At 38.2% G+C, this 25081-nt stretch overlaps 1 long non-coding RNA gene across 1 annotated transcript in view; it reads right to left on the minus strand.

The window, feature by feature from the left end:
- Window positions 1–8189: 8189 nt before the first annotated feature.
- Window positions 8190–25081, minus strand: part of LOC136287749 (uncharacterized) — a 34407-nt gene continuing 17515 nt past the window's right edge. Inside the window, exons 3-6 of the long non-coding RNA XR_010720296.1 lie at window positions 24737–24780; window positions 20111–20249; window positions 15302–15618; window positions 8190–8423 (exon numbers count right to left, since the gene is read on the minus strand). This is a non-coding gene — a long non-coding RNA (uncharacterized lncRNA). The remainder of the gene's footprint in view (window positions 8424–15301; window positions 15619–20110; window positions 20250–24736; window positions 24781–25081) is intronic.

Consider the following 25081-nt stretch of genomic DNA (forward strand, 5'->3'; position numbering starts at 1 on the left):
ATATTTGATCTACAGAACTAGCCTGGAAGACTTGCAGAAACAGAGTATTCTTGTGAAACTTCCAAAAATTTCTCATTCTGGTTGGGTTTGAAATACAATAAAAGTAGTTTCTTTTTGTGGTATTTCACAGAGTGATTAAACTCCAAGCACAGTGTCAGTGCTCAATAAATAATACCTAAGTGTAGTCTTTCAACACTTCCATTCCCAATCCTGATCACGACATGGGAAATGAAGAAGAGTGAAAAAAAAAAAAAAAGACAAAAAACAAACCCAAAAGAAACAGCCCATTCAAATCTCACAATGTCTTTAACATTTGTGCTTTTGTGGTTTTGAAGACAGAAAAGGAGGCCCCATGTCTGCTTTGCAGTAACAGTCACTGCTATCACTGGAGAAAAAAGAGATGGGTTTGCAGGCTATAGTCAGAAAAGCCACTTGGCTGTGTACCACATAGGAGAGCCCTTCCAAAATCCATGCTAATAGTGGGGTTGAGGTTTTAGGCTAGTGCTCTGGATGACAAAACATATCCCTTATCTTTTAGCATCCAAAAGTTCTCAAGCTTAAAAACCAATCATGATTCTTGAGTGCTTTAAGTTATTGACATTTTCTCCTTTATTCTCAATGCCTTCCATCATATTTGTTTTAAACCTTAGAACAAATCTTGGACTCCTTATAAATAAAAAAGGCAGCTGAGATGACACTTTTTCCTGTCCTTCATATTGATGGGGGCAGGAGAAGGGGGGAAATCTGTGTGACAGCTGGCCACACAGCAAACCCAATTTCTAAGGAGCAAACCATCTTGAGGTCTCAGACAACAGACATGAGATATAGAGATGGGGCAAACTGCCCGGGGAAATATCAGCAATTTGCATATAACTGACATGAGAAATGCTGCAGCCATTATTAAAACCTGAAGTCATGTAATGATGGCATAGAACAAACGGGTATTTCCCTAACTTAAAAGTTAGGCACTTTTTGTACTATAGATCCTTATCCTAGGAACAAGGCAACAAATGTATCCATTTTTATTTTGGAGCAGAAAACAATGAGCCTAATAATTACTTTTTCTCTGAAAATAACTCAAATAAAAGAGAAAAATATGGAAAACTGAATTTTTGTGCTTATCTTTCAAGTTACATTAACTTGTTTTTCTGTATGCTGAAAAAAGATCTACATCCAAGGAGAATGAAAAACATATGGCTTAAAATAGTTTAAGCCATGAATATGAGTCAGTGCTGCTAAATTTTATGATACATTCTGTCCAATTAATGTGACAGAATATACTGAAGATAGGTAATTATACATAGAATATGGAAGATAATAAACTGCTCCATAGATAAGATTAATATTTGCAGATACGAGCACACACACACATACACAGTTATCCAAATGCAGGTAAAAATTACACCTACTCTGTAGGCTACTTAAATGTACTCACATTGCACTGAGAACAAAAATACATCACATTGGATTTTTTCTTCTACACAGAGGGAAAACAAAGATAAATATCCACAAAAATACCTATTTAATTTTCCCTTTCATAGAAGAAATTTTTGGCTAAGCCTTCTACAGTAATAGGTTCTATGTTAATGAGTATTATGTATTTTATATACTTATCTCTTGACTCTCTAGCTTGGGTTTTCTGATGCAGCATGCTCATAGTTGTAGCTGAACACTGACATGAGGCAACACCTTGGAATTATCTTTGGTGATTAAAACTGTCTAGCACAGTAGACCCTCTACTCCCATGAATGAGCACTGAATTGATAGTTTTCATTTTCAAGATATCAAGATGTCTCAAGTTCTCATTCCTGAATAGAAATAGTCAATTTGAAGGTTACTTTTCTATAAATAAAATTAGGGTAATTATTTTTCCCTGTCACTTTATGTTTACTTATGCTGAATTTTTTGCTGCTGTTCATTTCTCCATCACACGGTACATAATTAATATATAAATATATATATTTATATGATATATATATATATAAATAAACCCTCCTTAGTTGATTGCAGACAGCCTTACTACAGTAAGTAACTGAGTATCATCAATGCACTTTGTCACTTCTCTGTTCACCTCTTCCCTAAATTATCTATGAAGTCCATTCCAAGGGCCTATGCTGCTAAGGCCCAAACATTTATGACTGTGGCACTACTCTATAAACTTGTTTGGTATGACAATTCCCCTCCTGTTTCCATCCATTGCTTCCTAATTTTTAACTAAGTTGTTTTTTTTTTTTTTTCAAATCTGTGTGAAGATCTTCCTTTTTATCTTATGATTACTGTGCTTCTTCAGATGTTTTTGAAAAAGACATCATTACAGTTGAGGCATGCCAGTTAAATAATCCACTGTAAAAAAAAGAAATGTGTTTAAACAAGTGTTTAAAACAGATTAAATTAAGCTTCAGAAAAGCCACATTCCAAATTCCATCTTATTAGCCAATAGACCTACACTAGACATTTAGAGCACATTAACGCATAGCGGCTAATGTACATGAACACCCATTTTTGTCATTGAGTATAGACAAAACCTTTCCTTAGACGTGCCATGCTAGAATACCAGTCACAGCAACCTCACTATTGACCTGGGATAAGTCCTGTAAGCTGGTGTGCGCTCACCCTGGACACTTATGCTTCTGCCATTCCCAGTGAACAGCACTGTTCTGGTTCAGAGCCCCGTGACCACCAGGCTGACGAGCGAGCGGTGCAAGCTTGTCCTTTGCATCACCAGCTGACTATATAATGGGAAATACATAAAGGTGTTTTAGCTTGATATTATTTTCCCACTTGCCAACATGACTTTGGTGCAACTAATAAAATAGGCAATATTTTGCTATGTTCTTTTTTATGAACTAAAAATCTAAAAAACTGTTTTTAATGTAAAATGAAAAAGTTTTTTATTCCTTGGCCAAGATGGCATATAACAACTTCTCTTCCCACTTCTGGTTGTAATAGAAAGGAAAAGGGACATTCTGCTTTCATGTTCTTTGATTACCTTGTGGACAAGTTCCTTCCCCCAATTTGTGTAAAAGATTGCAATGTTTATTTAGCCAGATGCAGTTAAGTTGATTCACATTAATAGTCATGTCAAATCAGGCTACTAATGGAAATCCACTGCTGAGAAATGATAAAGTAAAAACACAAACATCTATGAGTGCAAAATGTGCTACTCTACGAAGCATCATACTTAGGTCTTTTAAATACTTCTGTCAGAATCTCCCCATGTCCTCCTCCCCCCCCCCAAAAAAAAAAGTAAAGAAAGACAAAGACAAATAATCTCAAAAAAACCCCGAAACCCGAACAAAAAACATAACAAAAGCCAAACTATGAATTATTTAGCTCCAGAAAACTTCTGTTCTTTAAATTGGTTTTATAAACCTCTAGTCACGTGGTGTCAGTGAAAATCCACAGGCCTTAATTACAACCCTCTTCTTACAATACCAACAACCTGTGAATTTTCATGGGTTTTTCTGTGGTTAAAGGCAAAGTAGCTCATGAGTTTCATTCTGTTATAGTTTCCAAGAAATTGTGATTAACTTGCCGTGATACACAGTTCAACTTTTTTGTAACTTTGCCCTACAGAGTAGTCTACAGTGCTGAACCATAACCCAAGTGTTCCTTCTTGTTGTAGTGATTTTGTATTTGGAAGAAAAAAGACCACAGGTTTCTACTTAAAACCATGTGTTTCTTATAGCAGTAAAGTCCCACACTATTTCAGGCAGTGAAGAACGTCTTTAAATAATGCACAGTGGCTGAATTTGTCTTTCTTTGAGATCCACATTAAGAAGCTTCTCAGGCAATGTTTGTGTTTTTAGTGCAATCTGAAAGGATATATTGGGTCTTCTAGTTTGGGTGAAGGAAATCATTATATCACCCTCATAGCAAGCCTGCGTTTAGACAAATGCTTTTGGTTGGAAACATAAAATGCTGAACGTCCAGTGATCCACATGGCCACAAAACCCTCACTATTGACAAAGATAGAAAATAGGTCTAGTCCTTTCACTGCAATAATTATGATCTGATGAAAGAATTATACAGCTTTTCGCATGAACTGGGACAGAATTATTTTTAAAAGGGAGCTTCAAAGATATTAGAGAGGCCTTCAAATCCTCCATAGACCACTGGCAATCCACAGAGAGTCAGCTGTTATTCTCATTTCCAGCTAAGAGAAACAAAACAGATGGGAGGAGATGAAGAACAAAAGCAGAAAATGCAAGTGTTTTGTTTTTCAGAAAGGGAAAACATTTATCACACTCAATACAGTAAAAATGCATAAATACTTTCCTAGTATTAATTTTCTATGCAAGTAACCACTGTCATTGCCACAGGGGTTTTATGTGAGTGCACATAACAGAGGCGGCAGCCCACACAGTTCTGAAGGGGAGGGGACCTTGGAGTGAATACCAGCTCTTTTACAGAGATCCACTGTATTAAAAAGTGTTTTAACACCCCTCCCAATAGAATTTGATGGGAATTTTTAATATCAGTACTTTCCAGACAAAATCCTAGTTGTTTACTCTGCCTAGTTTGGAGTAGTGGAAATTTAATTTCCTCAAATTCTTCCATACTTAATTTTTGTTCTTCCATACTGAAAAAACCAAATCCAAAATAAATTTTTTAATGTAAAAATAATGTAAAAGCATTCTGTCACTTTAGCCGTGAGAGCTGTAAAGGCCAAATATTAAAAAACAAATGCTATTTAGCAATGGGGAAACCAGTCTAAACAAGTTAACAGAATCTGTTTGCAGTCTCTGACAGTGTGATCAATGGTGAGGATGTGGCATACAGAATTATTTGTTAAGAAATGCAGTTTGCTGGGATTTTGTGTGGGATAGCAAGTAAGCTGCAAATATCAAGTGTCACCTCTTGTCTTAGGCTACAGGGCACAGGTCCCATTGGGACTTCTGTGTTCAGCTGCCAACCACTCCACTTTCATATTATAATGTTATCCTGTATCTAAGGCATAGTCCATTTAGGAGTCCCTACATTCTTCAATTTATTCCAATTGCACTTAAGAGCTCCACAAAGCCATTGCAGCACAAACGAAAGAGAAAAACACAGATCCTGCAGAGTATAAAAACTAATACCTTCTGGATTTTCCAAAAACACTGGTAATTCTGAATGCTTTTGTTTCAATAAGTGTCTATGTTTGGACATACAAAAGCCAAAGTAGCCTTGGTCATAAGACTCTTCTGAACTTTAAGGGAAGATTTTTTTTTTCTCTCCAAGCTTCTCAAGACTAACTTGTGATTTGATTTTAAAAGAGGTGTCACTTTTGGTGGTCTATGAAACTTTGGATGTCAAGGGCTTGTGTCAGGCTTTTGATGTCAGGTTTTTTTGTTTGATGGGTTAGTTGGTTTGTTTTGTTTCCATTTTGGAAACTGAGATGAAGAGCATTTAAGAAGTGAAATGCCTCACCAGGGCTACTAGAAGATGTCAACCAAAGTTCTGTTTTCTCTTTCTCAGTCACACACTGCTGCTGGACACTTGAGTCTCATGTTCTGGAGCCCAGCTGATTTATGTGTCTGTCCACGGTGTGAGAAGGCATGAAACCACTGATTGTGATGGCTTGGGATCTCCAGCAGCACACTAAAACCTCATCTACTCTATTGAATTATACTGTCCCAGGAGTTGTTCCATTGAGACTTGATTGCCCACAAAATTGCAGAAACACCCCAGGATCAGTTTTGCCAGAGACAGCTGCTATTTTCCCAAATAATTCCATTGTATGGTCTGGAAACAGGCATTCTTTACATAATGTTTCCAATAGGTAAATTGTAAGTAGCTATCATGAGATAGAGAGTGAAGAGATTTTCACAATATGGATATGGTATCTTCCATGCCAGTTGGCTTTAATGCTAGACAATGGCCCCAAAAACACTTAATTTACCAGAAAAATTTGTCCAGGGAAACCACTGTTTGTGCTCTTCTGGAACCCTGTCCATGTCTCAGTTACAGTTCCTCACAGAAACTGGGGTGTTTTTACAAAAGATTTGTACATAGAAAGAAGAGAGTCAAAGTGAGATGTGGAGTAAGTACATTTTGTCTGAATTCAGTTAATATCCAGCCCCTTAATCTTGTTATAACAGTCTTCCTATTGAAAATCTCTACCTTCTCCCAGTAGTAGTGTGGTGCAAACAAATTTCTAAGTGAAAATTAGAAACGTTTAGGACATTTTTTGTTAAGGAGTATTTCTAGGATTCTCATAATTCTTGTTGCTCTTCTTTGACTCCCATTAGTGAGTCAGCTTCTTTCTAGCATTGCTAAGATAAAAGTCTGAGCACAATGGTCAGGCAGTAATTCAGCTAATACAACCTACATAGGTAATACCATTTCTTATTCAGTTGTAATGTCCTCTGGTCAGCACATACAGTCATTGCAATGGTAACATCTTATCAACTCTTTTATGCATTTTTTCCAGAATACAGTCTCTCCTTTTACAGGATATTCTTTATCCCTAACAAGACTTTCTGTTTAACTGTGTAAACAAGCCTGATGTTTAAATGAACAGGCTTTAAACAACGCAGGAAGGTCTCAGTTTTTCACAGTACCACTAATTTTTGTGCTGTAAGGTAATATCATTTGAATCGACTAATTAGAGTCTTACATAAAGTAGGAAAATGTCTGCTAGAGACATTTTAAAGAAATGGTTACCAGCCTTAGTAACAGCACAAACTGTAACACATATACCGATATTCAACTGGTCCTCATTTTTAAAGGAAAGAGGAAGCAACTTTTTATGTGTGGTGACATGGCCTCACTCATTTCAGTCTGTTTGTACTTGAAAGGGAATTCCACTGAATCAACACACATTTCTCACACACTTTGAGAAGAGGTCTCTTCAAAATGATTCTGAAGGAATACAGGAGCTCACTCACAGGTTAATGTAGCAGATTCTATCATCCTTAGTCAGGATGTAGGATTCTGAACCTGAACACAACTGAAGAGCACAAAAGTCATGCGAAGTTCTACTGCAACTTTGCTGGAAGTGTTATTAAGTACTTTTGCTTTTCCTCAATTACATCTAAATTTGAGACCAAACTAGGTCATCTTCCATAAAAAAAGGTTATTTTCAAGACACAAAATGTTGAAAATAAAATTTTCAGTAACAGCTATGAAAAGTAAATTATTCTTTTAAGCAGGAAAGTTTCCATAGTTGCTTCCATCATCTATTTTCCAGCTCAGATCAAATCTCTTGTAAAGTTTAAGTTAATTCTGGTCTCTGATTGCTTCCATAGAGGCATTCTTCAAATGTCCTGATTTTACAGCATCTATTCCCCATCTATTCTATTTTTCTGCCATCTTCAAATGAATTTTTCTTTTTGTACTACCACTGGTATAGAGTGGGCCACAGTAATACACTGAAGCTTGTCTGTTCAATAACAACTAACCACTTGCTTCTGGCAACCTGGATTCCCTGGCACAAAACATCCTGTCAGCACTGAATAAACCATTATTGACTGCAGCCTTCAAAGGATTAATATCATAGATGGTCATCAAACAAGTACACCATTGGCCTCCTCAATTATTAAAGTTTCCACTGATATAAAATCTTCAGTATTTCAAATACCTGCCACTGAGGCTCCCAAACTGCCCATCCAAAATGCATATTTACTTTTTTGTTTTGTTTATCAGCATTAGTCCAATAGTAACTTTTTTTGCTTTTCAGTATTTCTGCAGAGTAAAAACATTTCTAATAACATTCTTGTATCAGCAAAAACTCCATGATGAAGACAGTAAAAAACAATAGAAGGCTAATTTTGCTTGTATGGCTTATTTTCTATACTTTTTTTCCCCACAATGAACAGAACAATATCTAGATGCAAAAAGAAACTATGAAAAGAGGAGAATAAAGGTGTAGCATAGCTTTTCTGGAATAGGACATAATAAAAAATTATAGGGAATTTTGCGGAAGTGCTGAAAGAAGGGTTGGCATTGTAAAAAATAGATGGTCTCTGAATTTTTTGCCTTGCACCTTCATCAGAGAAGCAGGGCTTTTTACATTTCAACATTTAAATAAGGAGATATCCACTGAAATAATTGATTCATATTATCCTTTTATTCTCTAAGTAGATGAATCTAGAAGATAAGGAGTTCTTTGAGAGAACTCATGATTGAGACAAAAGGATGTTTTACAGAGATCCTGCATCAAACTTAGAGCTTTATAACCAGGACCCTTGTCATGACCACATCACTCTTAGTTGAGGGGGAACCATCATTTCTTTATTAGAACTTCAGGAGCCATCATTTAATCTTCCATTTCCATCCATCATCACGGGACATAAAGGAAGGACTTCTTTTGCCACACCATCTTTGGACTGTAATGTCTCACACAGTTAGAAGTACACAAACTTCCTTCTTTCAGGTGTTCTCCATCCCATTCATGCATTTATTTTACTCGAGCTCAGCTGCATTAACAGTCCTTGCATCTGGAATGTAAACAAGGGGAGCTTGGTGAGTGAGGCAGAGGAAGGTACAGAAGCAAGATCCAGAGATTGTGCAGGGTAATATGGAACAGGCCTGATATGATTTTAATTAGAGCTCATGCCATGGGATCATTTACTCACAAAAAAGTATTCAAGGACTTGTGGGCTAGAAACCTCTGTTTAGAGGAAACTTCTCTGCCCTAGGCTGCTTCAAGATGTCACTGTATTAGCTAGTTTTAAATATGTGTGGTTCATTCCAGATTCAGTGCCCCCAAGACTTTATGGCATGATAGTCACTTTCTACTCAGCTCCTGTCACTAATCAACACAGAAGCTGCTGCAGACCTTGGGGATATTTAGGAAGAACATATTAAATAAAGTAGAATCAGAGCAGCTTGGTTTCAAGTTCAATTTCTTCCACTAGCTCTTTATACTACAGCTTGCTGCCTGCTTTTGACCTTCTAAAAGCAAATTCCTTCTGTAAATTAGGTTAACACTGCTTATTTCAAGAAGCACATTGAGCTGATGAGCTAAGACGTTAAATAACCTTTCATAAGGAATATGGAAGGACTTCAAGTTTCTTACTTCCCTGCATAAATTACTGTTATTTGTGTCACACGTAAGCCCCAGTCAAGAGTTGTCCCGGAAGTTCTTACTTCTGGCATATCAGAAACATGAGACCTTTTTTTTCCTCTGAAGACTTTACTGAGATGAAAAAAGTGACTAGCAGACTTCTGTTAGAGATAAAATAACTCAGGATCAAATGATTTGGCCAAGATCAAAGAAGGAACCTGTGGCCATTCTAAAAACAGAGATCACTTTCCCTCTCCTACAACACCACAGCCACAAAATCATCTCGCTTCTCTAAGACAGTAGCAGCTCAAATGAACTTTGTGAGAGGAAGCAGTGTAAAGGGAATCATCCTGTTATGTGTCAGGATTAGCAAAACAACAACTGAAAATAGCAGGCCAAAAAAAATGTTTGAATTTTCAATCATTTAACTAACTCAATACTCCTCAGAAACTTCCAATTTATTATTTTTTTTTTAAATCTCACAAATGAAGACCTAGAGTTTGGTGAAGGTGAGGGAGGTGAAACATTTCCAGTGGAGCAAGTCTTTACAGACATCCTAGACAGAGGAAAAACTAACTGCGAATACGGAGAAATTATGGAGTAGATCTCATCTTCCAAGCTTGTAAGCTAATTAAAACTTACAAGACAGGTTAGTGTACAACCTTTAAAACAGTTATTTTAACAAGGTAGTATATTTATTAGGGATGTGGCTGCAGCAAAGATGATACACAGCTATGTCCCTGAGTTCCGTATACTTCCATATAAAAAGAAATCTCTTTGGAGATCAGTGAAACCTTTGGATTTCACTAAGGTTATGTTGTGGTGAAAATCATTGTATTGGAATTGTGTAGCCAAGTTTTGAAAGTGGAGGGTCGACAGGGGTGGCTTTTATGAGAAGCTACCAGAATCTTCAGCTGTGTCTGATAGAGCCAATGCCAACCAAGTCCAAGACAGAACCTCCAGTGGCTAAGGCTCAGCCAGTCAACAACATCCCCTGGGATAATACATTTAGGAAGGAAAAAACCACCCTGTACAATTTCAACTTCAACTGTGAGAGAGGTATGACAATAAGTGAGAGAAACAACCCTGCAGACCCCAAGACCAATGAAGGAGGAGGAGGAGGAGCTGCTCCAGGCACCGGAGCAGAGATTCCCCTGCAGCCCCTGGTGCAGACCATGGTGAGGCAGCTGCAGTGCCCCTGCAGCCCAGGGAGGTCCATGGGGGAGCAGAGATCCACCCGCAGCCCATGCAGGACTCCGTGTCTGGGCAGGTGGGTGCCCAAAGGAGGCTGTGACCCCGTGGGAAGCCTGTGCTAGAACAGGCTCCTGGCAGGATCTGTGCACCCATGGAGAGAGGAGTCTGCAGCAGAGCAGGTTTGCTGGCAGGACTTGTGACCCTGAGGGGCACCCGCTGGAGCAGGCTGTTCCTGAAGGGCTGTCACCTGTGGAAAGGACCCAAATTGGAGCAGTTCGTGAAGAACTGCAGCCCATGGAAAGAGCTCAGACATGAGGAGGTGGTGAGGGAGTACCTCCTGTGAGAGACCACACTCTGGAGCAGAGGAAGGGTGTGAAGAGTTCTCCCCCTGGGGAGGAAGGAGTGGCACAGACAATGTGTGATGAACTGACTGCAGCTTCCATTTCCTGTCTCCCTATACCACTGGGTGGGAGGAGGTAGAGAAAATGGGGAGTTAAATTAAGCCCAGGCAGAAGAGAGAGGTGGGGGAAAGGTGTTTTTAAAGATTTGATTTTTTTTTCTTTACCCTACTCTGATTTGAATGGTAATAAATTAAGCTAATTTCCCCAAGTCAGGTCTGCTTTGCTCATGATGGCAGCTGGTGAGTGATCTCTCCCTGTCCTGATCTCAACCCACAAGACTTCAGTTATATTTTCTCCTGCCCACCTGAGAAAGGAAGTGATGGAGTGGTTTTGGTGGTCAACTGGTGTCCAGCCAGGGTCAACCCACCACACTCATAAGAGTGAGCTACATACTCGCTGTGGTTCTATGCAAAACAAACAGCAGCATTTGAAAATAATAACAGTGAAGTAAAAAATGCAGACATCAAAGATTCTCTTGTCAAAAGATATAGCTCAGTGATGAAATGTGTTCTCTAGCTCTGGTCTAAGTGTTACAGCATTGCTCTTTGAAAAAAAAAAGAAACTGGAAGAAACTAAAAAAATGACACATGCTGTTTGCCTCACTGAATGTTATTTTAATACTAATGTGGAAATCTTGCTTTGTGCACAAACACTTTTCTTTAGGGTGGATAAAAAAAAAGCTCGAAGAATTCTGTATCTATTTTACTGGTGATGACAAGTATGTTAATTACTTGCAGATAACATCTGCTCTAGTAAAATCAAGATGCAGACTCTCTCTGGACTGCTAGTGCTACACTTTGCACTTTGTTTAGGAGGTCTGCTGCTCTTTGCTGAAGTTTGAAGGGAGCTGAAGTGCCTTTGAATTTTTTGAGAATCTTCCAGTAACTGAAACCAAATCTGCCAGGAGTCGTGGGTCATGGCAATGTCTCTCTTTGAGCGCAGGACTTACCTTTGAAGCTCAGAGGCTTTCACTGACCATGACGACGAAGTGTGCTCTGGCTGAAACAAGTTCATGGTGATCTGCCAACAGCCCTGCATGTGAGAGCCTCTGATTTCTTTCTGTTTACAGTAGACGGTAAAGGGCCTCTCCTGCTAGAAAAGTGTGAGCCTGATAAACATAATGTCAGATCTAAGGAGCCCTTATCCTCCACAGACCACATTTACAATTTTACAGTGTGCTTATGCAGGCCCTGCCATGAAGTTGCTTACCAGATGTGCCTATTGAATCTGTCAATCACAGTGTTGAAGAAGCAGCTCCAGACTGTTACCATTTCCTATTTCCCACCATGTATTTGCATATGTGCTCTGCAGCAAGCTTTCTTTAGCTTTCCTAAAATGTTTGAATCTAATTAAAGGAAAATTCTTGTCAATCTGTTATTGCAATAGCATTTAGGATGGAGCTAGGGACAAACAACACCCACTCAACCTTGAAGAGCAGACCATTATTAAAATCCTAATGACACAATTATTAGCAAGTAGAGGTCAATATGCAATTGCACACTTAATAGAGCTTGCTCTGTGCCAGCCAGGTCCCCACTAGTTCAGCCATATAATGAGAGATGTTGCCAAGACTTGCTCTGCTGGTGGAGAAAGAAGAAGTAATTTCTTGGTTTTATTGATTTTTTTCCCAAGCTCTTCTCCTGTGTAAGGATAAACAACTGTACAAATATAAGATGGAAAAAATGACAAAGCTGCTGAGTTGTTGAACAGAAGCTTGTAGTGGATTGTATATGCAATCTACACTGTATCTATCTATGGAGAAAAAAATCTGTATCAGATTTACCACAGATCAATAGTGAACACACCTCAATGGTCTTTTCCTGTTGTGCCAAAGCATAATTTTATTACTGAGTTGTAAAAAGAAAGTAATGCCTATAATCCTTTGTTTTTGGTTCTTCTGCTTTTTGCACTGTTCACAAAGTTGCAGTGGAAGTAAAAGCATTTATCTCTTGGACCCTAGTTAAAGAAGGTTTGGATTGACTAAAGAGAGCACTGAGAACAGCAGCAAGAATGATCAGAGGTTTTTAAACATACAGAAATAGTGAAGGAATTCGGGCTATATTTTATGGAGAAGAAACAACTAGGAGAAACATGATAAAAAGTAAAATGCAGGTAGCTGCACATTACAGCTGTGAAGAGAGGGGTAATATACTGTTCTCCATGTCCAGTGAAGATGAGAAAAGGTGCTGCAAAGTAAACTCACAGCAAGGAGGATTTCAGCCTGAAACCAGAGAAAACTTTCTAACAAGAAGCAGTGTGAAGTCCTGGAACAAACTGATGTGAAAGATTATGAAGGCTGAGCCTGCCCTTTCTGGTAATGCAGCTGCTCCTGCTGTGGGTTAAAGAGGTAGTTTAAAAGGGTTCACAAAGATATTGGCAGAGTTTTTTAGCATACCTTAACAAAACAAGAACCACCTAAGGGAAATGGTCTTTCTTTTTATAAGGTATTCCTAAAACGTCTAACCACATCAGTCTAAAGAGAAGCTGAGTGGCAGGGTGTATCATTAAATATCTATAGCAATAACAATATAATTTTTATTTTTGACCCTGGGTCAGCTAAGTTTTGAGGAAGTTCTGGCTGCACATTTTAGTTAGAATAGGCATACAAAGGGGATTTTTTTTTAACTGTGTTACATTTGACTGTGTACTGAAAAAAAAGTCACTTTGGAATGGTGAAAATTCCACCCTGCTGGAAGTGAAAAAATAAAGAAAATCTCTCCTTTTCCCCTTACCTACTGTGCCATTGCAGGAGGATGATCCTTTCCCCCAGTCTTCTTTCAGCTCGTGAATGTTTAGCAGCTTCCTGGTATGCAGTATATTCCACATATAATCTTGGATAACAACAGCCTTGCTCCATCATGCCTGAGGCACGGCTGTGGGTCTGCCCACTGCTCCTCTGAGGACCGCCAGATCCGATGCCACTGGCCAGCAGCCACGCCTGTGCTCCTTAGGCCAGTCCTGCACAGCCACACTTCTGCCCTGGCCTGGCTTAGATTGGCTTGTTCTGAGAGAATATTCCAACCCTCCCACCTGCCGTGGCTCCTGTCTGAACCCCGACAGACACCACAGGAACAGGGAATAGGCATCATTCCTGCCTGCTCTCAGGTGCAGCCCTCTCAAGGAGTACAGTACCTCACATGTAGAGAATGAAGAAAACAGCTCCCATCCACCACAGCAATATAACCCTCCTGGCATCACATCCACTAAGAAATAAGAAAAGGGTTTCTGCTATATCTTAGCCTGCTTTATTTTGACCCCATTTTTTCTTTTGGGTTTTCCCTAAAGGAAAACTGTAGTTTCCCTGCACTCCTCTTCTCTCAGAAGGGACAGAGATGATGTTACATAGTAATCTAAATTTTCCAAACACTGCAGAACAGGAATTGTGGAGGGGTGCAACAACAGCTGAATCAGTATATTTGGTGCAGCAAGAAACTTTGTATTAAGTCTTGTGTTGTGGCAACATTCATTTCTACACAGAAACACCCAACTACTGCACTTGTAAGCACTATTTAAAAGTCTTCTTATGAACAAACAAAAATCTGAGTCTAGTCTCAATAGCAAAGGGAATCTCAGCTACTGTTGGAAATTAAAAAGAAAATTAAAACAAATTACAGGTCAAATTACAATAAAATGAGGCTTGGTAGATTAATTGGAGAGTGTTTTCAGTGCTGGTTATTCAGTTTACCAGATAGTCAACAAAGTTTTTCAGCACAGAACACTGAATTCAAGAAAACTGGGGGTTTGTTGGGTTTTGAGGGTTGTGTGTTTGTTTGTTTGTTTCATAAGAGAGTACTATCAATCATTTCTTGTCCTAGGATGCAGCTCTGGAATTTCTTAATTGATTTTGGTACAAGTTCTATTTCACTCCTTACTCTGTAATAGCTTACTAAAATGAAAAATTTAGAACAAGAATTAAAGATTTCATTTAATTTATGCAATACATTTTCAAATTATTTCATATATTTGAACAGTTTCCTAAAATGAATGCCTAGCATAAGGGTCTGGAGTATATAGAAAAAACTTACCTTGATTTTGCAGAACTGCTTAAAACCAGCAACACCTATCAAGGGCATTCAGCACTTGTTGACTGCAGAACATTTACTTGCCTTAATTTCTGACCACTGAGAGCCTAAATTAAGGTATCCATTCCAAAAAAGCTGTTATAAGTTCCTTGTCTACCTCTTTCAAGTTCACTGTGTCTGGGTTCTTTTTCCTCAATTCCATAAGAACACAACTAGCTGCAATCAGATGTTGAAACTACTTCCTCAAATACTACTCTTCAGTGTCTGTAGTTTTAGCTCTTTACTCTTTATGCTATAGAAATAAACATTTCTGGCTAAAGCTTTTAGCTCCTTGACTCCCTCTCTCTCCCTACAAGTTTTAAAAATAGGAAGGGCTGTGCAGCGTGATAGATTTGCCTCTATACATAAAGACCACTGTTACCTCCTTCCCAGCACTGGAAAATTGAACTATAAAAAATTATATTGTTGTCTGGCTAACCATACCATCTCCCTGATTTTTTTTTTTTTAAAATCTGGAATGTTTACATTGTATCAAAACAGAAAAGCACTATTATATAATTGACATGTATTATTTCAAATTAATACACACATATGCCTTGATGTCAGTATAACCATTAGTAAAGTCAAAGCCAAGAGAGAATAAAAACTGCCATGTCATAAACAAGCCATAAAAAGTCAATAGATAAACTTACCCTGAAAAAGAATGTAGAATCATAGAATGCTAGGTTGGAAGTGGACCTCAAGGATCATCTGGTCCAGCCTTTCTTGGCAAAAGTACAGTCTAGAAAAGATGGCTCAGCAACCTACACAGCTGAATCTTAAAAGTGTCCAACATTGGAAACCCACCACTTCCCTGAAGAGATTTCAATGGCTGATTGCTCTCACTGAAAAAAAATTGTATTGTGTCTCATGTAAATCTTCTCAGGACTAACTTGCAGCCATTACTCTTTTCCATGTGGCTTCTTGTAAAAATGGAGTCTCCATCTTCCATGTAGCCAATTTTTAAATGCTGAAACATGATCATGAAGTTTTGTGTAAACCTTTTTTGTTCTCAACACTGAACAAACCCAGCATTCTCAGCCTTTTCTCTTATGAGGGACTTCCCAGTCATTTGATCATCTTCGTGATCTTTCTCCAGCCTGTCCACATCTCTTTGCATAGCAAGGAACAAAACTGACAAGTGCTGAGTGGAATGGGAACACGCTGTTTCCCACAGAAACACTGTAAATCCCAAAACCATTCAGTCGCATTATGTGCTTTCAGTTCCTGCTTTGTGATAACTGTGCAAGATTGGCAAAACTGCCTTCTTTTTCATTTGGGTGAGAAGGGGCTTTTGTTGTGGGGTTTTTCCCCCCCTTCTCTCATTATCCCTCCTTAGATGCTGCAGATTATTAACTACCATGAAATTAGTGTCTAAATTTAGAAATAACGAAACCTGTATTTCAGCAGCACAATTTCATTATTTCTTTCTGCTCTAAGACATCGGTTACTACAGAGTAAAATAAATGCAATTGCATCCATGGCTTGGAAGCCCTCAGCTGAGAGAAGAACCATAATACACTGTACCACAGGTGTAACTGGTCTAATGAGTCAGCAAACACAGCTCATTTCTGAGGCTGCCTTGCTCTAACAATTTACCCAGAGAAACAACCTTTGAAGGAGTTCCTATTGGAAATCAAACTAAAGATATGGGGTTAAATCACACTTGTGAGAAAGTTAATTCCAAAATGAAAAAGGAAGGATAGTAGGGAGGAAAAGTGAGAAATAAGGACAAAATATTGTTTGGGGTAAAACTCCTGCAGACTTAAGCTCATAACCTGACCCTAGTGGTATTTGCTTAGAAGGCTAAGTAAGGCAACCCTAGCAGAACCCTTGCCTAGAAGGTCATATATTTGTCAGGTGTGAATCTTAAAGTATCAATGAGAAATAAAAATATACAAAAATTACAGAGCTTCTCCACAGATTATAGTGTGCACCCAAGTATTGGGATAGAGTCTAAAAGCACTTCTTTTTAAGGCTGCAGTATTTAAGAAGGCTAAATTCTACACCTTGAAGGTGTTGGATGCACTGGAATAATGTTTCTGGCTTTTGATTACCTGACAATATGCCTCCTATTTAAGGAAAATTGCATATTTTAATTGTCAGTTGCTCACTGATAAACTGCTTTAGAGATTGTGATGACACAATTAGGCAAACATTTTCTCTAAGGCAAACAAAGAAAAGAAAAATGCACAATTCCCTGTTCATCTGTGCTTTCAACCATTCCCTCTTGCCAAAAGGAAGAGCCCTAGTCACTTGTTTTAGAAGGAAAGAGGCAATATTTATCTTAAGTGCCACTGAAGGTTAGAACAGAATATTACAAGAAATCAAAGGATACCATGGAGCAGAATAAAAAATTGAGGCCGGTTGAAAAGATGGAAGACCAAAAAGAACACACTAAAAAGTAAAGAGGGAAACTTGCATCCTACATCTGTTGTCAGGAAGAACACAACTCCTACTAACAAAACCTTAGCTGTTTTACAGCTGGTATCACAGTGTCTCCCATGAAACGATCTTGAGGGACTTGGAAGAAGATTTGGTGTTTCTCTGAGCAGAGGGGCAGAATCTATCCCCTGTTAAAAGTAACCATCATCAGCAAAGGGAAACCATAGGATAATTTCCACAATAAATGGGAATATTTCATCAGTGCTGAATGAGATTAAGTACTGAAGTACAAATGCATGTAAAGTATATGCTTTTAAAATGGCTTCATAGCATTGCCAAGTCATACCAAAGTCATTCTTTAGGTTTAAGTTAGTCTGTGTAAAATATGATGAGGTATATCAAATCCCCAAGGGAATGGAGGCTTTGCAGGATGGAATACACACAAAATGGGAGGCAGTACTGACTGATGAATACTGCTTTCTTAATGGAACAGTAGTCAAATCTCTGCCTTGTGTGTTAGCAGTAGGTGGTACGTGCTAGGCTACTACTGGCAAGTTCCAGGTGAAGGCATAGATAAGACAGGAAGAGAACATTTCCTGCTCTGCTTTCTGTGTTAACTGAAAGAGAAAGTGGATAAAAAGATGTATTCTGTGAAGTTGGCTCAGAAAGCTTCAACTCCCCCAGCACCTGGGTCCTGATAAATGTCACCCATATGACACACTGCTCTGTTCTTCTCAAACATCTTTAACCTCACCGCAATCTTATTCCTTAATCCATCTCTCATCCTCAAGAAGAACTGCACTGTTTGTATAATAAGTAATGAGGAAGATAAGCAGCAGAGGCAAGAGAAGATTTTAGGCAAAAGATATTATTTGAAACAGAATACAAGATGCAGAATAGCTCTACTGTTAATGCTAAATACAGTTCCTTATTTAGTGTTAAATGAAAACTACTAGCCATTTTTCATGACAGAGTTACAAGTTGTTTCTGAACAGCTACACACTACACTTGTATTACACAAATTACTCTAAAAATCCAGCTCAGTGTTTAAGCTGCATTTTTAAATTTTCTTCCTTAAATGTTAATGCAATTTCTGTTTGTTACAGGTAGGAGTCTGTTTGGACCACTAACTTTTTCCACAGAAAATATGTAATAATTTTTAAGGGGTTTTGGGAAGTTCATCAGAAAAAGAAACAAGGAAAATTTTAAAAGACTATTTCTGACAAATCACTAAATATTAAAGTCCAGGTATACCCATGGATAAGTCATATTACATTGAATCCAGAGGGTGTTATCAACACTCACAGAGCATCAAACACTGGATTTGAGGGTAATGAAGCGTGAATGATACCCAAAGATTTTTTAAAAATCTAATCTATTAATTACTGCAGTGATGTTTCAAAGCAAAATTTTTAAATTTGTGAGTTTTATACCTAGGATTTGATAGCATGACCTGCGAGGCTGTAAAGCTTTGATTAACATTCTTTCGGCAAGTTTGGATATTTTCTTGATGTGTTTCCTCTTATCTCTGTTTCAAGTTTATCGAGATCCAGATGAGGGAATCTCATGTTATACGGGTCTACTATTCTTACATGTTGCTGGAGTCCTCAGTTTGGTGGAAATTACCACAGTTTGAGGAATGTTGGTCTAGTTTCATAGTTTTTTGCTCTGTAATTTCTTGTTTATTTATTTCTCTGGAAAGAGCATTCAGAAGATCTAAGAGGCCAGCATACGGGTATGGAAAATGTTAAATTGAATGTAAAGCTAATACTTAAAGTTAGATAAACAACAGAGTTATTCCTTCAACATGAACTACACAGGTTCCCATCTCACAGGGATACAGTAGACCTGGAAGGAAAGGCCTAGGGTGTTGTTTTCTCATGGAAACATAACAAATAATGTCATTCATAAAGTAACAAGATTTCTTCAGAAATTAATAGGTTGGTGCTTTTCACACAGACAGAAAGAACAGTACAAGAAAAGAAAGTGTGCATGCTTCAATAAAACATGAGCCACAGTGGGAAATAATTTCCTAAAATTTAGCTCAGGATTAGAAGTGCTGAATAAAAAAAATTAACACTCAAAAGAGAGAAACTACCAGGAAAGCATTTAAGACATCAATAAACTGAAAATAAGCTGAACCTGTTATCATCTGTGGGTTTGGTGTAGATATTTATGTGTCTGCACAAGGGATTACCACAGCCTCATTACATAGTTCTACAATGAGAGACACCAGTGAATGGATGACACATAGGAAAACTAACCAGATTTTTAAGTACTGGCCAACGAAATGTTGGTCTCCTGCTGTGTGGAGATCACTAACATTTATGGTGCCAAACCTAACCTCTGACCATTTAGTCAACCAAAAGGGATGAAAATGAAATTCAAGAAATGCAACAGATTAATGTTTGATTCACAAGCTCATTTTGGGGACTGCTAAATGTAAGAAAAGATTCTGTAGAGTAATGTGAACAGATTAAAAAACCCATTTGATTCAGTCATGGTAATGAAAATAACAGGATTGCAAACAGTTTCTGTGAATGCTTATATCCTCTCCTGAGTTTGAACTGACTGTGTCATGAGGGTGCCACAAGGGCCAGTGACTCCTTGGGGTCAGGCACTGAGAGCCACAGGGCTCCTCCATGGGAGGTGGATGGGCAGTACCCTGGTAGCAAGGGCAGCTGGGGGCAGCAGGACCAGCCCCAGGCCTGGGCACTGGGCACTTCCCTGGGAATGGACTGAGGAGAGGTTGGGACACAGGCTTGTGGGTGAGCCTGACTCAGTGGATGCACAGCTGAGCAGGGCAGGGCTGTGAGGAGCTGGAAACTGGCCCTGCTGTGGCAGTTCTGGGGCAGGAGCTGATGGCCTTGGGGGGCTGAAATGGGGCCCTGGGCTGTGGGCAGGGTTTGGGAGCACCTGAGAGAGCTGGCCAGGGTCAGTAAGTCCTGTGGATATATCCATGTCCCTCGATACAGTCTTTAGTTTTATCTGACTTTATCTCAATTTATTTTTATTTATTTTTATTTTTCAAACTGATTATTTTTGTAATGAATTGCATCACAATAAAAGTTGCTTACCTTCATCTTAGTGGTCATACAAGTGATTTGGGTACCTCATAAACTCCAACTACCTATTTCCCAAAGGACTGGCAGTCCATGGTGGCAATCTGCTGTTGGTCTGCTGTTGTACTGCCCAGGTCTCACTGTATGATCAAGGCTGTTAAAGAAGATGCAGGATATTATCCCACTCACCTGAACTTTACAGTCTAAAGGAGAGGTAACAATAACAGACTGCAGTACATGAATAGAAAGGGGCATGTAAGCTAGTGAGTACTGATTAGTACTAGTCCTGAGGAGAACTGAAGAGCACTTGGATCTAGGGAGGGCTGTGCTCTCTCAAAATGTTCTCCTAATGTCAAACAAAACCCTTCAGTGGCCACATAAGAAGGGGGCAAAGACAGAATTTTGGAAACAAGCCATAAATAAATGAATTATATGAATAAATAAGGATGCATAAATTTCAAATCATTCAACAAGCAAGAGTAGCTTTGCCCTCTTTGACAAATAGGCTAAAATCTATACCAAATTGATCTTATTCAGGAATACCCAATCCCCAGGAACAGTGATAGAAACTATGCTGTTCTTTGCACACTACATTGTACTCTTTTGCCCTTAAAGCTTTTTCTCTTCTACAAAGAGCTCTGTAACCTGCAGATAAATGCCATTCAACATTGAATTTTTATTAATACAACACTCTCTTATGATAGTTCAAAAATCCAAGAATAGGCTGTATGAACATGTAGACAATAGCAAGCTATTTCTGAAAGGCAAAACTGCATGGAGGCAAAATATTAGAATCTGAAGAGTCTTCATAGTTTTCCAAAGCCACCCAGAAGCAGAATTAATGAATGTTTTAAGTACACCTTCTTATGTGCATCTACAGCAATGGCTCTTCCATGAATGAATAAAAAATAAATCTCTGGCCTTCTGTAGAAAGTCCACTTCACAAAGAGATGAATTTTATGTATATTTTGAGATATACTATTTAAAAAGGAATTATCTTAACTTTAAACAATTTAGACATCAAAAGTTTGGGTGCTCATTTTGGAGAGCAACTGTCACAGTACAAATCCTGTTTCATTAATTTAAAGAATAATAGACAACTGTAGACTATAAATAAATAAAATATATTTATCCAGCAGCTACTGTCCTTTCCTGGGATGTTCTACCTGACTGAAGGTGTCATAAACTAGTGTCAATAATTCTTTGGTGATCCTTGTGCTGTATTATTTTCTCTCCAGCATTACCTTTCCTATTGTTATTTTTGGATTTTTTTTTTCTGTGCTGTAGTAGTTTTAGCAGCTGACCTGTTAGAGCGTGCATTTATCTTCTGACTTTCATGTGCCTTAACTATTGTATAACAAAAGTCTGCTTCACGGAGCACTGAGCAACCTTCCCTCGCAGAGGCCATGGCAAGAGGTATGGGCTGACAGACTCGTCTCTGTGTCTCCTGATATTATTCATTGTGCAGTTCTGGGCCAACCCTAGTCTCCATGGTCTTTTCAGTTTACATTCCTTGTTCTGGAAGATGCCAAGAAACAGCAAGAAAGCATTTATTAAATTAGACAGGGAGACATTACAAAACAGGAAGGGAGCTGGATGGATGAGTATTTATCTTCTGAAGGTCCCAGCAAAAGATTTGTTCAAACTGCTGGAGATTTTACTTGGTTTGGTAAGCTATAGGCTTCTACCAGACTTCATTGGCTAAGGTCCTCTTTTTAAATCTCATATGCACTTGTGGCCTTTATGAAGATACAAAGAAGTATATTACTTTGAGTAGGGGTATACAGGTGTAATGAGGTGAACTTACTGTTTATTTTTCATCAGTGGGAAAATATTCCCAATAACATGAAGGTCACAGAGAGGGTGCCAAGATTTTGTAATTTAAGATCTTCCTTTTTCAAGCAGGTAAAAAGATACAACATCTATAACTCCAAACTTGACTTCAGCTGAAACAAACTATTTGTTGCATTCTAAACTCAGAATGATTACTTTCTATAGGTTCTATTCAGCAAAAAGTCCAATTTTTGTGGTTTTGGCAATAGTTTTCTTGTGGGCTTCAATGTTTTAATTTTTCATTGAGCTGAAGTCTCAATCAAGACCCAGAAGTTTCTCCACACCTCTCCCTTGAGAATCAGCCTGGAGGTCCTGGCAGAAGTTCTTTTCAAATATTGAAAAGATGTCATGATCCCAAAACACACAGTTTTTGTTTTATATTTACTCATCTCTACAGTCTACCTTAACTCTGTCTTGACATTGGTCAAGTGTTAATGTTAGCATATATGTGTTTAAACATAAAGCAAGAACTAATCAGCTGCTTTCTCTTTTGAAGATATATGGGTAGGAGCAAATATCAGTAACATAGAATGAGAAATAAAAAATTAATCCTATAGATGGTACAATTATCCTGAACTAGCTTTCTAAATTCAGAAAATACAGAGTTAAGGTTAAACTTTGGAATTCCAAATAAATTAGCATGTGAAAATACAGAGTTAACTGTAAATTTACTTATCTTACATGCTTCTACTACACTTCTTTTGGCTATAACTTCTCTGTAGATTGAATATCTCCATACATTGTAATATAAAATAAACTGTGATGAAGGTATTCCAATGTGATACCCAAATAAAATTAAAAAAAAAATTAAGAGACCCTAATTTTACCCAGTGTTGCCTAATTCCAAGAAGAAGAAAAAGAAAAAAAAAAATCTTGGTTCTCTCTTTGTAATCTAATTCTATATTAATTATAATAATTCTGCTACCTCATCTCAATTTCTGAAGTTCGAGGTTATGAGAACTGCATAATTTCCAGGAGTTAACTATTTCTGCATAGGATATGCAGGCTTTCAAATACAAGCTGTAACAATTGTCTGAAGCTATACACTGAGTAGCGAAGGCTTAAAGTCAACTGATTTACCCTAATTTTTGTGCTTGAGACTTTATAATCTAAAAAACATTCAGCATATTTCTAAATGAACTACATAAACACAGACACAGACTGTATAAATCCACATATTTTAATGCACAATGGAATATTGGGTGAGTTTGCAATTTTAATATGCTATGGGGAGGATTAGGATTAGGTAAGTGCATTGACAGTGCCCCTAGCCCAATGGCATGATTAAAATGCATTTTCTCACAGGGTGTAGGGGTAAACAGATGCAGAGGGAGTTCCAAAATCTCCTAACTTCCATTGAAATGAATATAGATGATGTGCCTCGGGATATTGTGCATAGAGAGTATTGGTGTGCAACTGTAAATGTCCAAATAAGGCCTTTAAAATGTAGCTGTAAAAACTGATCATGAAGTTTGTTCTCACTCAGATAAATTCTGAGTGAGAAAGTAGCAAGAGAATATCTGCCAGCCACCAGGTCCATGTCCTTCCTCTGTTCAGTAGCAATGAGCAGGTAGGCTAAAATGTGCCCAGTTCTTTGGATATTTTGAAATAAACTAGTGAGTACAAAAGTCATCTATTTTCCAGGTATGTCTAAATCAATTCCCACGGGAAGACAACTCAAGTCTCCTTCAGAAGTCTGAAGTAGAAATGCTTTTTGTTAAAGAAACAGTTCTAGCATCTGAAACAACTAAATATTTTCCCTGTCTGCATATAGAAAGTAGCAACAGTATCTTAAAAATGCAAGAAAACAAAACAAATCACCATGGAGGCATCTCAGACCAGTTGCCTTGCAAGAGCTGTTCACAAGCATGTACTGTGTTTTATCCCACATTTATCCCCAGGTGCAAGAACACGGACAAACAGTTATGGGAAAAATACCTTTTGTTTTGCCAATTCCCATCTAACCTTACAGTATTTGTTAATGTGCCAGTGACTTGTGGTCAGATGGAAGAGGTGAATCAATTAAGGAGTCTATAAGACTTATTATTTGCCTGGGAAGTGATGATGTAAATTTACCCTGTTAAGTCCCTTAGGGAATATAAGGAGCACAAAGATTATTCTGAGTTTCAAAATTACCCTGCCAAAAAAAAGGCAATTTTTTTACCATTGCTTCAGATAGAAGAGAGAAGGAATCATTAGAACTTAAAGGACAGCTGAAATATTTACCCTGATGAACTATAGATAGACAGAAGGGGTTACAAATGTGTGTTGCAATAGTTCTTCTTAGAGGTATAGGAATATGAATGAAATTTTGGGAAAAAATTATTACAACCAAGTCAAAGGACATTGAAAAGACAAACAGAATGGAAGTAGAGGCTAGGAGGACTTCCCACGACTGATAGGTGGATGTATATCAGTTCTAAGCATTTTGAATCTTTGGTTGTGGAACTAGATTGGTTGATTCAGGTGAGTTAAACATCTGCCACAATTTAAGGGATTGTCCATAGGAACTGCACATGACAGATCTGGGACTCTAATCCATACGGCCATAGACAGATTCTCTGAGGCAGAAAAGGTGGCAGAAATTAGTATATTTCAACACTTGAAGAAGGTAGCAACTCATTTGGAAGAAGGAGATTTGTCTGGGGAAGCCTCAGTATAGAATAAGATACAGACAGTGGTCACCCTATGAGAAAGAGTTAACACCTCAGGGTTGCACACAGCATCAGTTACTGGGGAATTCCCACCCACACCACCCCACACATGCAGAAGCTGTAGCAGACACTGCTCTATTTTAAGCGTTCTTACCACAACTGCAGCTTTTTCTGAAGTTTAATATCTTTCCAACAAATCTGAAAGAAAAAAAAAAAAAAAAACCAAACCAACAATGTAACCTTCTGTAATTTCAGAATACCGCATTTCTCCAGCCATGTTACCATTAGAGTGTGGATGGAAGACAAAACAGTGGAATGGATCCAGCAAAAGCTAAACAGAAGCTTATCACATTACAGTCTAAATTTCATATGCAGTAGAAAGCAAAGGAATGAAACAACTGTTTCCCAGTAGGAACATATTGCAATACTGAATGGTCAAGTTCTGATAGAAATGAGAAAACAAAATGCCTTGACTACAAGATGATAAGGTAAAACCAGC

This window comes from Chamaea fasciata, unplaced genomic scaffold, assembly GCF_029207755.1.
Source record: "Chamaea fasciata isolate MVZ Bird 193981 ecotype frontalis unplaced genomic scaffold, bChaFas1.0.hap1 SCAF_3, whole genome shotgun sequence".
Classification (NCBI taxonomy): Eukaryota; Metazoa; Chordata; class Aves; order Passeriformes; family Sylviidae; genus Chamaea; species Chamaea fasciata.